This window comes from Etheostoma spectabile, unplaced genomic scaffold (assembly GCF_008692095.1).
Source record: "Etheostoma spectabile isolate EspeVRDwgs_2016 unplaced genomic scaffold, UIUC_Espe_1.0 scaffold00005339, whole genome shotgun sequence".
Classification (NCBI taxonomy): Eukaryota; Metazoa; Chordata; class Actinopteri; order Perciformes; family Percidae; genus Etheostoma; species Etheostoma spectabile.
The window spans coordinates 4,439-20,603 of NW_022603251.1; the positions used below are offsets into that span (position 1 = coordinate 4,439).

The following is a 16,165-nucleotide window of genomic DNA, read 5'->3' on the forward strand; positions in this document are numbered from 1 at the left end:
ACTGAAGGCAGAGGACATGGATAGGTTTTTTTCCAAGTCTGCATGCGTGTGGAAGCTCCAGAGTCACAAAATAACACCCCAAATCCCAGAAATTGTATTTGATTGTTTTTATAATATGGGCACTTTAAGACTCTCAGCTCTACAAAACTCTCTCTATTTCTCAGCATGGTGTCAACCGGCGACATTTATGTGCTGAATTGTTGTCATTACTTAGAATCCTCATGGGGACGGTGGAAACTACGGACTATAGCTCTGTCTCATTTGGTAAATTATGACACTTTTAATGCTAAGTTAACATTGTTGGACATGTTTTTTTTAGATCTTGTCATTAGTGTACCCTGTAATAAATATTGGATATTTTTTTCTTTTTATTCCCACTGTGTGTAGATGTGGCTGCTGCAAATTATCTGTAGTCTGAAGATCAGTTTCTGTGCTCCATCTGTCTGGATGTGTTCACGGATCCTGTCCCCACACCATGTGGTCACAACTTCTGCAAGAACTGCATTATTGAACACTGTAATACTAAAGACCAGTACCTGTGTCCCCTGTGTAAGGATCGTTTTTACCACCAGATCTGATTTGAGGGTCAACACTTTGTTCTCTGCGATGGTCGCTCAGTTCAGACAGTCAGCTCAACAGAAAACCAGCAGCAGCAGCTCAGAGCAACAAGTGTCCAAACCAGGAGAAGTCCCCAATTACGTCTGCACTGGAACCAAACTGAAGGCCCTGAAGTCCTGCCTGGTGTGTCTGGTCTCCTACTGTGAGACTCACATGGAGCCTCATTGGACCACGTCAGGTCTGAAAAGACATCAGCTGATCGACCCTGTGGAGAACCTGGAAGGCAGTATGTGTACGGAGCACGATAAACCTCTGGAGCTGTTCTGTAAGACCGACCAGACATGTGTCTGCATATTCTGCACTGTTTTAGACCACAAGACACATGATGTTGTTCCTCTCACAGAAGAATATGAAGGAAAGAAGGTAGATCTGGGGAAGACAGAGGCTGAAATTCAGCAGATGATCCAGAAGAGACGGCTGAAGATTCAGGAGGTCAAACACTCAGTGGACCTCAGTGAGGAAGATGCAGACAGAGAGATAGCAGAAGGTGTTCAGGTCTTCACTTCTCTGAAGGAGTCTGTTGAGAGAGGCTTGAATGAGCTCATCAAGACCATCAAAGAGAAGCAGAAAACAACAGAAAAACAGGCCGAAGCTTTCATCAAAGAGCTGGAACAGGAAATGTCTGAGCTGATGAAGAGAAGCACTGAGGTGGAGCAGATGTTACGCTCTGAAGACCACCTCCATCTTCTCCAGGGGGTCCAGTCCTATAACATCCAACAACCTCCACCCACCGAGGATTGGACAGAGGTCAGCGTCTGTCCATCATCATATGAGGGGACTGTGGTGAAAGCCGTGGTTCACCTGAAGGAGACACTCAGTACAGAGATGAAGAAGCTTCTTGCTGAGTCTGAGCTGAAGAGGGTCCAGCAGCATGCAGTGGATGTGACTCTTGATCCTGATCCAGCACATCCTGAACTCATCCTGTCTGACGATGGGAAACAAGTAAATCATAGTGACGTGAGGAGGAATCTCCCAGACAACCCAGAGAGATTTTCTTGTTTTTGTAATGTTTTAGGAAAACAGAGTTTCTCTTCAGGCAGATTTTACTTTGAGGTTCAAGTTAAAGGAAAGACTGCATGGGATTTAGGAGTGGCCAGAGAGTCGAGCAACAGGAAGGGAACCATCACACTGAGTCCTCGGAATTGTTACTGGATGATATGGTTGAGAAATGGAAATGAGTACAAAGCTAATGATGTCCTTCCAGTCCGTCTCTCTCTGAAGTCTCCTCCTCAGAAGGTGGGGGTGTTTGTGGACTATGAGGAGGGTCTGGTCTCCTTTTATAACGTAGATGCAGCAGTTCTTATCTACTCCTTTACTGACTGCTCCTTCACTGAGAAACTCTTCCCATTCTTCCCTTACTTCAGTCCCTGTAATAATGCTGGTGGTAAAAACTCTGCCCCTCTGATCATCTCTCCTGTCAGAGTAAACTAATCACTGATCTCATTTCAGGTATTGATTTATTTTCAATCAAGGGAACAAATGTACATATTGATATATTTTACATCTTATTTTTTACAGAATCTGTTTCCTGTGGTGACTGATTTACACTTTATTCCATTTATTATCATATGTTAAATGATCAGTAATTATTTGCAAATTGAATCAAACGTTATCTTGACATGTTTGGTGTCTTTAGGAACTGCCATAACTGACACAACTCTACATAACGTGTGTCATGATGCATCAAATTAATGTGTTGATTATGTCATCAGATACACATTTCTTAGTATTTGATGTGCAGCCACAGAAAACATATTGCTGAATATTTCATTGTGTCATGAAGCTTCATTTTAGAGTGAGGCCTATTACATCCCATAATGTCTCCAGAACACAGTGTGTGTCCTTGTTATACCGGGTAGAAAAAGTTAATAATGGATAATTACTGGTCACTTTGGCCATTTTTATTTGTTTCATGAATTCTGTAAGATGGTTTATGAGTCAAAGAAATGTGTAAATATGTGATTGTAGAATAAAAACGGTGAAATAAAGCAGGTGTTGAACACAAGGCCTGAGTAAGCAGTGAGAACTAGGATGATCTTTATTGTTGAGAATAAAGTTGAACTTTCAGTATTAGTGCCAGACATTAAAAGAATAAATCAGAGATAGAAGTTGTTTTTTGAGAATAAAGTCAAAAGAAGTGAAAGAATAAATCCAATTTTGAGCGTATTCTAAAGTGACTGGAGGACATGTTTAGTAAGCAGAGCTTTGTCAGCACTGCTGTTCTTTAATAAAAACTGGTCTACACAACGGGATGGGGACATGGTCTAATAAAATCTAGTTCAGATATCTAGAAAGTTCTTTCTCACTAGGAAGAATTAAATACAGATATCTGCAATAAATATCCCGTCTAGCTACTAAATATTAAAACAGCCACTTGTACTATTTAAGGATTTAAATGTAGTTTTGACTGATTAAAGTTGTAGATATCTTGAAAAACAATTTCTACAAGTAAGAATGTTATTGTGCATATCTTTAATTACCATTCTGACTAGTTAGAATATCACTTTGACCAGGAGAAATGCTATTATTAATATCTAAAATGTAATTACAGATAGGAGTGTGGTTTGATTAAATGTTAAAACGGCCTGCTGTAGCACCTGAGACATTCTTCATGTTTTCATCTCTAGTTGTTCTGCAGAGCTTCTTCTAGCTGGTGACGTCTGACAATAACAATAACTTTAGTTTTCTATGTTGGAAGTTGACATTATTGTTAAAAACCACATTTAAATGATGTATGATCTCTCTGAAAGAGTCCAACAACAATAATTGATTAGTGCAGGGTACTTTCAGCGTGTATAGAGGAGCATATCTCCACCAGACTCCACGTAAATAATCACTACTTTTAGCGTGTATAGAGCAGCATATCTCCACCAGACTCCATGTAAATAATCACTACTTTTAGCATGTATAGAGCAGCATTTCTCCACCAGACTCCATGTAAATAATCACTACTTTTTGCATGTATAGAGCAGCATATCTCCACCAGACTCCATGTAAATAATCACTACTTTTTGCATGTATAGAGCAGCATATCTCCACCAGACTCCACGTAAATAATCACTACTTTTAGCGTGTATAGAGCAGCATTTCTCCACCAGACTCCATGTAAATAATCACTACTTTTAGTGTGTATAGAGCAGCATATCTCCACCAGACTCCATGTAAATAATCACTACTTTTTGCATGTATAGAGCAGCATATCTCCACCAGACTCCATGTAAGTAATCACTACTTTTAGCGTGTATAGAGCAGCATATCTCCACATGTAAATGGGTGAATTAAGAGTTTATTCCAACCAGACCAGAGTGGTGATTGTTGGAACAGTGGAAAGATGAACCAAGACGGCTGTTGGTAGATTTATTTAGTTTCTGTCCACTTTTAATGAAGTGTGTTTTACGATGATAAAAGTAGTGATTATTTACATGGAGACTGGTGTGACAGTGTGTTTTGTTGCTGTATTTACATTCATTCATTTATAAGGTCTTTATTTATGTGTGTTTCCCTGTTATGCAACTTAATTAGACTTACAAGGAAGCAGAGACGGGAGACAGGAAGAGTCACGCTGCCCTCTGCTGGTCAGGTCTGCTCACTGCAGCCTCAACGTTCCCCCTCAGCTGCTTTATGACTTCATTATGCTTCATTAGTGTTTGTCTCATTAACGTTTGTCTAAAGGTTCATCATAGAATAAAGCAACCAACATGTTGGAAAGAAACGACAATAAAAGGTAAAAAAAAAGCAATAAAGAGAACTTTTAATGTAAAAAGCACATAAAGCACCGAAAATAATCACCGGGCTCTGGGAGTGTGTGTGGGTTTGTGTGTGTGTGTGTTTGTCCGTTTGTGTAATCGTGTGTGTGTGTGTGTATTCATATGTGTGTGTGTGTGTGTGTTTATGTGTGTGTCTGTATTTGTGTGTGTATGTGTATTCATGTGTGTGTGTGTGTGTGTTTATGTGTGTGTATGTTTATGTGTGTGTGTGTGTGTTTATGTGTGTGTCTGTATTTGTGTGTGTATGTGTATTCATGTGTGTGTGTGTGTGTGTTTATGTGTGTGTGTATGTTTATGTGTGTGTGTATGTTTGTGTGTGTGTGTGTGTGTGTCCGTTTGTGTATTTATTCATGTGTATGTGTGTGTGTGTGTGTGTGTATGTATGTGTGTCTGTGTGTATGTGTGTCTGTGTGTGTGTGTATGTATTTTTGTGTGTGTGTCTGTGTGTATGTGTGTCTGTGTGTGTGTGTGTATGAGGCTCCAGTTCACGGGGCATTTGAAAAAAGTACTTTGTAGTCGTTGATATACACTCACCGGCCACTTTATTAGGTACCCCATGCTAGTAACGGGTTGGACCCCCTTTTGCCTTCAGAACTGCCTCAATTCTTCGTGGCATAGATTCAACAAGGTGCTGGAAGCATTCCTCAGGGAGTTTGGTCCATATTGACATGATGGCATCACACAGTTGCCGCAGATTTGTCGGCTGCACATCCATGATGCGAATCTCCCGTTCCACCACATCCCAAAGATGCTCTATTGGATTGAGATCTGGTGACTGTGGAGGCCATTTGAGTACAGCGAACTCATTGTCATGTTCAAGAAACCAGTCTGTGATGATTCCAGCTTTATGACATGGCGCATTATCCTGCTGAAAGTAGCCATCAGAAGTTGGGTACATTATGGTCATAAAGGGATGGACATGGTCAGCAACAATACTCAGGTAGGCTGTGGCGTTGTAACGATGCTCAATTGGTACCAAGGGCCCAAAGAGTGCCAAGAAAATATTCCCCACACCATGACACCACCACCACCAGCCTGAACCGTTGATACAAGGCAGGATGGATCCATGCTTTCATGTTGTAGACGCCAAATTCTGACCCTACCATCCGACTGTCGCAGCAGAAATCGAGACTCATCAGACCAGGCAACGTTTTTCCAATCTTCTATTGTCCAATTTCGATGAGCTTGTGCAAATTGTAGTCTCAGTTTCCTGTTCTTAGCTGAAAGGAGTGGCACCCGATGTGGTCTTCTGCTGCTGTAGCCCATCTGCCTCAAAGTTCGACGTACTGTGCGTTCAGAGATGCTCTTCTGCCCACCTTGGTTGTAACGGGTGGTTATTTGAGTCACTGTTGCCCTTCTATCAGCTCGAACCAGTCTGGCCATTCTCCTCTGACCTCTGGCATCAACAAGGCATTTCCGCCCACAGAACTGCCGCTCACTGGATGTTTTTTCTTTTTCGGACCATTCTCTGTAAACCCTAGAGATGGTTGTGCGTGAAAATCCCAGTAGATTAGCAGTTTCTGAAATACTCAGACCAGCCCTTCTGGCACCAACAATCATGCCACGTTCAAAGTCACTCAAATCACCTTTCTTCCCCATACTGATGCTCGGTTTGAACTGCAGGAGATTCTCTTGACCATGTCTACATGCCTAAATGCACTGAGTTGCCGCCATGTGATTGGCTGCTTAGAAATTAAGTGTTAACGAGCAGTTGGACAGGTGTACCTAATAAAGTGGCCGGTGAGTGTATGTTTTTGTGTGCTTGTGTGTGTGTGTATGTGAGAATGTATGTGAGTGTGTGTGTAACATGGTCACCAGGAAGTCCTCCTGGTGTTCGGATGCTGTCGAGATAAACCTCTTTAAACCATATTATTCTGCTTTTTACCCTGCCTGCTGTCAAGTTCCAAAAGACGAGCTCCAATAAGCTGCGGGTTACTCCTAATGACAGCTGTACATATGTATGATGTGTACTTATATATATATACGTGTATGTGTGGGTCTCTTCTAATGACGGCTGGTGTCTTCTACTCAGGAAACCCAGGTGGTGTAGTGCAGGTGTAGTTCTGTCCAGCAGGAGTTATTCCATGCTCTGCTTTACTGAGGAATCTGATGTAGAACTGGATTGGTCTGTGGCCGGGGTGAATCAGTGGGTAGAGCGGGCGCACGTGTATTTTGAGGTTTATGCCTCGACACAGAGACTGGCCCGAGGTCCCGTGCTTTGCGATACAGTCCCGTGATGGGATTACTGGGAGAGTGGCCATCTTTAATTGGTGCCTGTTCTTGTGTATTTGTCTTTTTATTTAGTTTTTAGTTTTTGTTTTATGGACCATGAGTCTAATAATGAAGGCTAAGTATAGTGTAATCAGCTCCTACAATCATAGCAGAGACAACACATTGGTTGGCTTCCAGCTATGTAATATATGCAAAAGGTAGAGGTGGGATTTGAATCCACGCCTCCAGCGAGACTGGAGCTTTAATCCAGTGCCTCAGGCCACTAGGCCACACTACCTGCAAGCCAATGGCATCTTTGATGGCGGCAAAGGTGAGTCACTGATTTGCAACGTGTACAGCTGTAAATCTGCTCCCTAAAACAATAACATCTTTACATTCTAGAACTTCAACCTAACTTTCTAGAACTGCAGCTTAACATTGTAGAATTTAAAGCTAACATTGTAGAATGGCAGCTCAACATTCTAGAACTTCAACCTAACATTCTAGAACTGCCAAGTAACATTCTAGAACTGCAACATTTCAGAACTTTTAAGTAAAATTTTTAGACTTCAACTCTGAACTTGAGAATTGCCTGGCTGGCTCAGTCGGTAGAGCATGAGACTCTTAATCTCAAGGTCGTGTGTTCGAGCCCCACGTTGGGCAGTGGTCTTTTAGAGAGTGGGAATGCCTGAGTTCTGCACCATATAGTGGGGCCGATCTTCTGTCAATCGCAAGATTAGCAGTTCCATCCCAGTGTAAAAATCCCTGTAATTTACCAGACTAAGATGTACATGCATTCTACAATCATGGCCTGTTCTGAAACTTCAACCTATTGTTCCAGAACTGCAATTTAACATTCTAGAACTGCAGGTTAACGTTCTTGAAGTTTGACCTAACATTCTAGATTGACAGCTTAACATTCTAGAAATTAAATCTAACATTCTTGAACTACAACATAACATTGTAGAACTGTAAGTAACATTTTAGGACCATAACTTTTAAAATTCTAAAACTACAACCTATTGTTCTACAACTGCAACTTAACATTCCAGAACTGCAGCTTAACATTCGTGAACTTAAACCTAACATTCTAGAACTGCAGCTTACCATTCTAGAACTACAATGTAACCTTTTAGGACTATGGGCAACCTTTTGGGAACGCAATTTATAAAAAATCTAAAACTTCAACCTATTGTTCTTGAATTGCAACTCAAATTTCTAGAATGAAAGCTTAACTTTCTAGAACTGCATGTTTACATTCTAGAACTTCAACCTAACATTCTAGAACTGCAGCTTAACATTCTAGAATTTAAAGCTAACATTGTAGAATGGCAGCTTAACATTCTAGAACTTCAACTTAACATTCTAGAACTGCAAAGTAACATTCTAGAACTGTAACATTTCAGAACTTTTTAGTAAAATTTTTGGACCGCAACTTGAAAAGCAAGAAGCGCCTCTCTTGCTCAGGCGGTAGAGCATGAGACTCTTAATGTCAGGGTTGTGGGCTCAAGCCCCATGTTGGGCGGTGGTGTTTTAGAGTGTGGGAATGCCTGAGTTCTGCACCGTAAAATTGGTGTGGATTGTCTGTCAATCGCAAGATTAGCAGTTCCATCCCAGTGTAAAAATCCCTGTAATTTACCAGACTGAAATGTGCCTGCATTCTACGATCATGGTCTGTGCTGACCTCATGTTCCTCAGATCAAACTAAAGTCTGGGGACAATGCATGTTCAAAATTCTAAAATTCAACGTATTGTTCTAGAACTGCAGCTTAAAATTCTAGAACTACAATGTAACATTTAAGAACTGCAATTAACATTTTAGGACCGCAACTATTAAAATTCTACAACTTCAACTTATTGTTCCAGAACTGCAACTTAACATTCCAGAACTGCAAGTTAACATTCTTATACTTTGACCTAACATTCTAGATTGACAGCTTAACATTCTAGAAATTAAACCTAACATTCTAGAACTACAACATAACATTGTAGAACTGTAAGCAACATTTTAGGACCATAACTCTTAATATTCTAAAACTACAACTTATTGTTCTACAACTGCAACTTAACATTCCAGAACTGCAACTTAACATTCCAGAACTGCAGCTTAACATTCTTGAACTTAAACCTAACATTCTAGAACTGCAGTTCACCATTCTAGAACTACACTGTAACCTTTTAGGACTATGATAAACCTTTTGGGAACGCAACTTATAAAAATTCTAAAACTTCAACCTATTGTTCTTGAATTGCAACTCAAATTTCTAGAATGAAAGCTTAACTTTCTAGAACTGAATCTTAACATTCTAGAACTTCAACATAACATTCTAGAACTGCAGCTTAACATTCTTGAATTTCAACCTAACATTCTATAACTGCCAAGTAACATTCTAGAACTGTAACATTTCAGAAGTTTAAAGTAAAATTTTTGGACTGGGACTCAAAACTTGACAAGTGCCTGGCTAGCTCAGTCGGTAGAGCATGAGACTCTTAATCTCAGGGTCGTGGGTTCGAGCCCCACGTTGGGCGATGGTGTTTTAGAGAGTGGGAATGCCTGAGTTCTGCCCAGTATCAGGTGGCTGTATTGGGGCAGATCGGCTGTCAATCGCGAGATTAGCAGTTCCATCCCAGTGTAAAAATCCTTGTAATTTACCAGACTAAGATATACATGCATTCTACAATCATGGCCTGTGCTGACCTCCTGTTCCTCAGATCAAACTAAAGTCTGGTGACAATGCATGTTCAAATTCTAAAACTTCAACCTATTGTTCTAGAACTGCAGCTTAAAAGAAAGTTTATGTATTTGCATTAATGAAAAAGAAAGTTGATGTGTATATGCATTAGTAAGTAGACCTTGTGGCGCAACGGCAGACTGTCAGTAGAAATAACCCTTTCGTTGTAAGAAAACTTGTTTAATTTTTTATGAATCTATTTTGTAATTTTACATATGTTTAAAAATATCAGAAAACATATCAATATTGCAGTATTCCTAATCAATATTGCAATATCACATTTTGTCAATATCGTGCAGCCCTAGTGTGTGTGTGTGTGTGTGTGTCTGTGTGTCTGTGTGTGTGTGTGTGTGTGTGTGTTGGGAGTGGGGCTGCTAAATAAACAGGGACAGAGGTAGTTTTTTTATGTGATGTAGGCTATGATTGGTATTTTACAAATCACACACTATAAATATGGTAGAGAAGTAGATAGAAACAGATAAATAAAGTCAGATATTTTAATAAGTGGAAGAAACAATATGATTATATTATTAGAGTCTACTTGAAGCTTTTTATATTTGTCTCTCTCTCTCACTTACACACTTACACACACACACACACACACACACACACACACACACACACACTGTACTACCACGTTGTTCTGCATCCATCTCCTCCCAGCCCTTGACATTTAGCAGCCCCACTCCCAACACACACACACACACACACACACACACACACACACACACTAGGGCTGTACGGTATTGACAAAATGTGATATTGCAATATTTATTATGAATACTGCAATATCAATATGAATTCTGATATTTTTAAACATATGTAAAATTACAAATTAAACAAGTTTTCTGACAACAGAAGGCTATTTCAACTGACAGGTTCGGCACCCTGAGCAGTTGGGGGGGGTCCAGTGCCTTGCTTAAGAGCACCTGGCAGGGCCTAGGAGGTGAAGTGGCATTTCTCCAGCCTCCAATTGACACTTTGGTCCACATGGGGACTTAAACCATCCAGTTCCCAAACCAAATCCCAACAGACTGAGTGACTGCAAACCCCTAAACATTTGATCCCGACGTGATTTGAACACGCAACCTTCTGATCTGGAGTCAGACGCGCTACCGCCACGAGGTCTCCTGGTCAATAAATATACACATCTACTTTTTTTTTGATTAATGCATATTCACACAGCAATGCAACGGTAGCACGTCTGACTCCAGATCAGAAGGTTGGGGTCAAATGTTTGGGGGGGCAATAGCTCAGTCTGTATGGAGTTGGGCTAGGAACCAGAAGGTTACCGGTATAAGTCCCCATGCGCACCAAAGAACGGAGTGTGACTTGGTGTCACTTCACCTCCTGGGCACTGCCAGGTGCTCTTGAACAAGGCACTGTACCCTCCCAACCGCTCAGGGCGCTTGACCACTCCAATTTGACTGTCAGTTGATATAAATCTTTTGTTCTAAGAAAAATGGTTTAATTTGTTATGAATCTATTATGTAATTTTACATGCGTTTAAAAATATCAGAATTCATATCGATATTGCAGAATACATTTTAGTTATCCTAACACTTTAAACAGTTTTAACTGAAACACTGGCGCTGAGCTCCAGGTGCTTTTTGTTGGGGCCATCTGTAGATGCTATAAACCAGGTTTCGTACAGATCTGTCGCACGGCCTAGTACGAGTTCAAAAAAGTTGGTTTCACGCTTATATTGCGAAAAGCCCTTTGAGCATAAATGGGCGTTGCCTATATCCGGAGACTCAGCTTAATTCAGTGAACTTGGATGTAAAGAATTTTAATTTTTAATGTCAAATGTGAGTGTTATAGGTAAAAATACGTTTGACCTCACTGTAGCACCACTTAGTGGTCCAAATGTGTATTATTTGGTAAGTCAGGTCTGCTACCCATTGTACATCGTCAGCCTGTTAATTTCCCGTAATTCATGTAAATGTAAGTTATGTAGACGAATAATGGAAAAGAAAAAGGAAAATCCTTTAAAAAAAAATAGGGTTCCACATCCGTGCTGTGTGAACCGCATAGCCTTGCTCCTGAGATCCACAAATCCTCGGCTAAGGGGTCCAAGCCCGAGGATGCGGACCGCAGTAGCAGGAAAGCGCTAAACACGAAACCTGTGAGGATTTTTATGTCATGCTGCTCAGAGGCTCTGTAGCAATTTTGATAAAGATAGACCATTAGGGGGTGCTGTAATCAACGTTTACTGGTTTTGTCTAGACCATATGGGACTGACAAGATATTAATAACAGGGATTGCATGAATCACTTCATAGTCTGGCTGGAAACAGGCCTTCTCTTGAACATGAAGAAGCTTCTTAAGTAAGTTTTATCTTGAAGCTTTTGAGTGTTCTTTAGGTTTTTATCTGCTTTAACTATTACCGGACAGCGGGGGCACGGAGCAGAGCAGAGCGGCCGTTAGGGAGGAATCCTCCTCCGTGTTCAGCTCCATTTTGAACTGGCGGTAAAAAACTTAGGGTCGGAACTTTATGACGAATAGAAATGTTGATAGGTTAATTTCTGTTAATAACAAACAACTATAGTCAATAGAAAAAGAAAATATATATTAAAAGCCATCTTGGTTCATCTTTCCACTGTTCCTCCAATCGCCACTCTGGTCTGGTTGGAAACTAAAGGATCTAAACTAAAAGGATGTTCCTCTTTAACTAAAAGGTCTATCTCTGTAGGGATCCATCCCATAATGTTAACACACACTTAGAATAATAATCTGAGTCTGTTAGCAGCAACAACACAACCTTTAGTGGACGCTGACTTTACCTTTAAATTAGGAGTTTAAACAGAGACACAACAGGAAGAATAAATCCATCAAATCAAGTCCCCAATAATCAGCATGTGGCCTTGTTTTATTTCAGGTAGTCAGCATGGAGCTGTTCCACATTCCCAGACATTTAAAACAAGTCAATCATTGACGTTATTCTACGAGTCAGATGAATAAATCAGCTGTTTGCTATTTGAGCTGCTCTGTTTCCTGCTGCTCCGTCATTCTTTAGTGTCCTCTGGAAACAGGTTGCTGTCCTTTATGTGTCTTTAGGATGACATCATCAGTGTCTTTGCTTTAGTCTGAAGAAACTCCAACAGATTTAAAACCACATGCAGTTACAGAAAATACAAACAGGGAATAGAAAATGTCAGACAAAGAATACGAAATGAAAAGTCCCCAAAGTAGGAAATATAATGTTAATCTACCAAACAACAATAACTGGAGAGCATCCAATTAAACATGGCCGACTTCCAGTATGTCGGCAATGAAGAGAGGAATGTTTGGACATATTAAAGATTTATTTGATTTTTATTTAATCTTTATTTAACCAGGAACGATCACATTGAGCTACAGTAACTCTTCTTCCAGGGAGTCCTGCCAAGACAGGCGGCAATAAGTTTCATTATACATAAAACATTGCTGTTTCTGTTCATCCTAAAGTCCTTAAACATGTATTTTCTAAATTATAGAAAAGATCACGTGACCGGTGTTTGCAAGGGTGGCTCAGAGCTGAGGCTCCGCACTCGTCTCATTTTAGATACAGATACAGATAGCTTTGTAACACGTGCCCAGGTAGACAGTGAGATAATGCTTTTGTTGGAAAAAGCCTCCGGGCCGCAGCTATTTAAAGCGCAGCCACACGCTTGCCCTAAAAGGATTAATACAGAGAGCAACATAGTACATAATACATAACAACATAATGCACAGGACAACACACAGCACATGTGGTCACATGAAGGGATTTTTTGAGGTGGCTTGGGAGGTTGAAAGAACAAAAGAAAAAGGTTTCCGAGGCAGACAGTTCAAAGGGGGAGGGATAGGGGTGGGTAGTGTGTGATCATATAGTGAGTGTGTATATGTGGAGTATGAGGCGTCCGACTGTCGAGGTTGTTTCAGTACAGTTCAGTTCAATTCGGCCTTGTCCTTCAAGAGAGATAAGCCAGTGCGCATGAGAAGATAGCCAGCTGCAAGTTGTTTTTATTTGTTACCACTGTGACTTAGTGCAATGTCTGCAGGTGCAAAAAGACAGGCCTCGCTGCCGTTTACCTGAGCACAGAAGTCTTCCAACATGGCGACGGCGAGCACGGCGACTGATGCTAACGTGGACCTACACTTCGAGAACGCTGTAGCCTGGAAAGGTCCTGGAAAAACAACAAATGTGCTTCAATCAGTGGTTCACGAAGCAGTGAAGTAAGCATTGCTGCAACACAACAGGACAGCGATCAAGAGGCAGGGAGCTACGGTATGGGACCTGGTGCAACGGCCCGAACTGGTGCAGAGAGACAACAGGCAGATAAAGGGGGGTAAGGGTTGTTCAGAGCTGAGGCTTTACACCCTCCTCTGCATTTTACAATAAAAACCAGGATTCCCTCCTTACAGAACAGGAACATGAGGCATGAGGAGTAGGCAGGAAGAAACAGCTTGGCTCTGAAACATCTTCACAACGAGGCAGTGTGAATGAGCTGGTGATTTTTAAGGCTAATACAGTGAGAAAACCTTTTCCCACATTGATCACACCAGTACGGCTTCTCTCCAGTGTGAACACGCCGGTGTCTTTCAAGGTTACCACTCAGAGAAAACCTTTTCCCACATTGATCACAGCTGTACGGCTTCTCTCCAGTGTGAATGCGTTGATGTGATTTTAGGGTACTCTGCACTGTGAAAGCTGCCCCACATTGATCACAGCTGTACGGCTTCTCTCCAGTGTGTATGCGTCTATGTATTTTTAGATTACTCTGTTGTGTGAAAGCTGCCCCACATTGATCACAGCTGTACGGCTTCTTTCCAGTGTGAATGCGTTGATGCATTTTTAGGTTATTCTGTTGTGTGAAAGCTGCCCCACATTGATCACAGCTGTACGGCTTCTCTCCAGTGTGAATGCGTTGATGTGTTTTTAGGTTATTCTGTTGTGTGAAAGCTGCCCCACATTGATCACAGCTGTAAGGCTTCTCTCCAGTGTGAACTCTCTGATGAATCTTTAAATATCCAGATGTTGTGAAGGATTTCTCACAGTGCTGACAGTGGTGACGTTTGGGTCCCTCTCCTCTCTGTTTCTATAGTAACAGACAAACAGAGAAACAAACAGAGAGTTAGTGAACAACCTTCTTTAAACCCTGGATTTTCTCTTACTCACAATTTTAACTATTCATTCAATAATTTATGACAAAATGAAGGAAAATATTGCTGACATGTTTTAATGAAAGCAAATGCACTCTTCATGTTCTGAAATATTCTAAATCTTTCAGGCAAACTTCAGTGAAACAACTGCAACGCTGTAATGAAACAAGAAAGTGTGGCAGATGATGGTGGACCACCTGAATGCGTAATCAGTCTACAAATATAATATGAGCACTTTAAAAGTTGGCAGAAGATAATGTTACTCAGGAAATTACCATTAAGATAAAATAAAAAATCTTATCTACAATGCTAGAATATGATGCATAGCCTACATACCTACCTCTAACTCTGTCTCTCTTTTGGACTCTGAAATCTAGAAACTATACAAATACTGAAATTAATCAACTAAATGTCCACTGTATACATGACTGTAATAGTGTATTCATCAGTTTAAAATTGATGTAATAATATATATAAAAACCATTGAAGTGTCCTCTCCCCTCACCCCAGGAAGGCAGAAGTCTGATCATTCTCTGAATGGGGGGTGACAAAAACCCCTCCCTCCTTGTTGTGACCTTTTTGACCGAGCACCTAAACACTCATCCCTACTGGACTATTTCCTGCCATTAAACCTCTCACACATTACCACACAATCATCATGGTACACTTTAACTTTAACATCCTGTATGGCACCACGCCTTCTTCTCTCCCTCAAACATTTACCATAACCTCACAGGGAGGGGGGGACTTCTAGCAAGCATAACCTTCTATGCATCAGTGGCCTCCCATTAAACCACTTCCTCAATTGACTGCACACAGCTCTTTTGCATTGTGGCCAAATATAAATTTAACTGCTGATATTCTATAAGCATGTCTACAACAAATGAAATGTCTCAACACAATATGCATTTATGATCATTAAATGAAGAAATCAGAGCCTGTGTCGCATAGTCTAAGTGTAGGACTAACTACCTGTTTTAAAACTATTGAGGACGTTATACATTATCCTTCATCACTGGCTCATTTAGAACTGTATCAGCCTTTTCTAATGATCTCAACAACTGTCGTACTATATTCACCAAACGTCTAACAACAATATGACCAGCAGTTTATTAGTCTTCATAGAGGCAACATAACAGCACCAATGACTGTCACATGGATGTTATCAGAGCTGTTAGCCTTGTTTATACATACAGAAACCCTGGAAAACCCCGGCCTAATCCACTATCTAGGTCTTGTGAATAGGCCTCCAAGTTTAGACTGGTTGTTGTGTCCTGAACACTGACCTGAACATGGCTGGTACCATAGGCCGGGTCTGCTGCTGGTCCTCTAGGGACCTGGTTGGTCCACTGCTCCGGGTCCTGGTCCTTCTCCATTTCCCTATTGTAGTGAAATCCAGCAGATCTCCACTGTGGCAGCTGGACTAACTCTGGATTCTGTTGAGTACAAATCAAAGCAGGCAGAGATATTCAGATGCTTTCCTCACATCCACAGGGTCTGATACTGGGCTTGGTGTTGGTGTCCACCTAGTCCTGGTCTACCTGGAGGGGGGGGGGGGCAAACCCACTCAACCAGTTCTACAACAGCTTTGATTGCCCTGCCTCTGCTGCAATGTCCTGCCCAACCCCAATCACCCCCCCCCCACACACACACACACACACATACATTTCAATCTGTTCATGGCATGCCCCCCCCCCCCCCACCCTCTCACTC

The 16,165-nt window shown here is 41.2% G+C and overlaps 2 non-coding genes and 1 pseudogene across 2 annotated transcripts; all 3 read left to right on the forward strand.

Moving 5' to 3' along the window:
* Positions 1 to 221: 221 nt before the first annotated feature.
* LOC116677581 (E3 ubiquitin-protein ligase TRIM21-like) lies at positions 222 to 2,084 on the forward strand (annotated as a pseudogene).
* Positions 2,085 to 7,186: 5,102 nt separating this feature from the next.
* trnak-cuu (transfer RNA lysine (anticodon CUU)) lies at positions 7,187 to 7,259 on the forward strand. The gene has a single exon. It is a non-coding gene; the product is annotated as a tRNA-Lys (tRNA).
* A 1,793-nt stretch (positions 7,260 to 9,052) lies between these two features.
* On the forward strand, positions 9,053 to 9,125 carry trnak-cuu (transfer RNA lysine (anticodon CUU)). Its single transcript has one exon. It is a non-coding gene; the product is annotated as a tRNA-Lys (tRNA).
* The last annotated feature ends 7,040 nt before the right edge of the window (positions 9,126 to 16,165 follow it).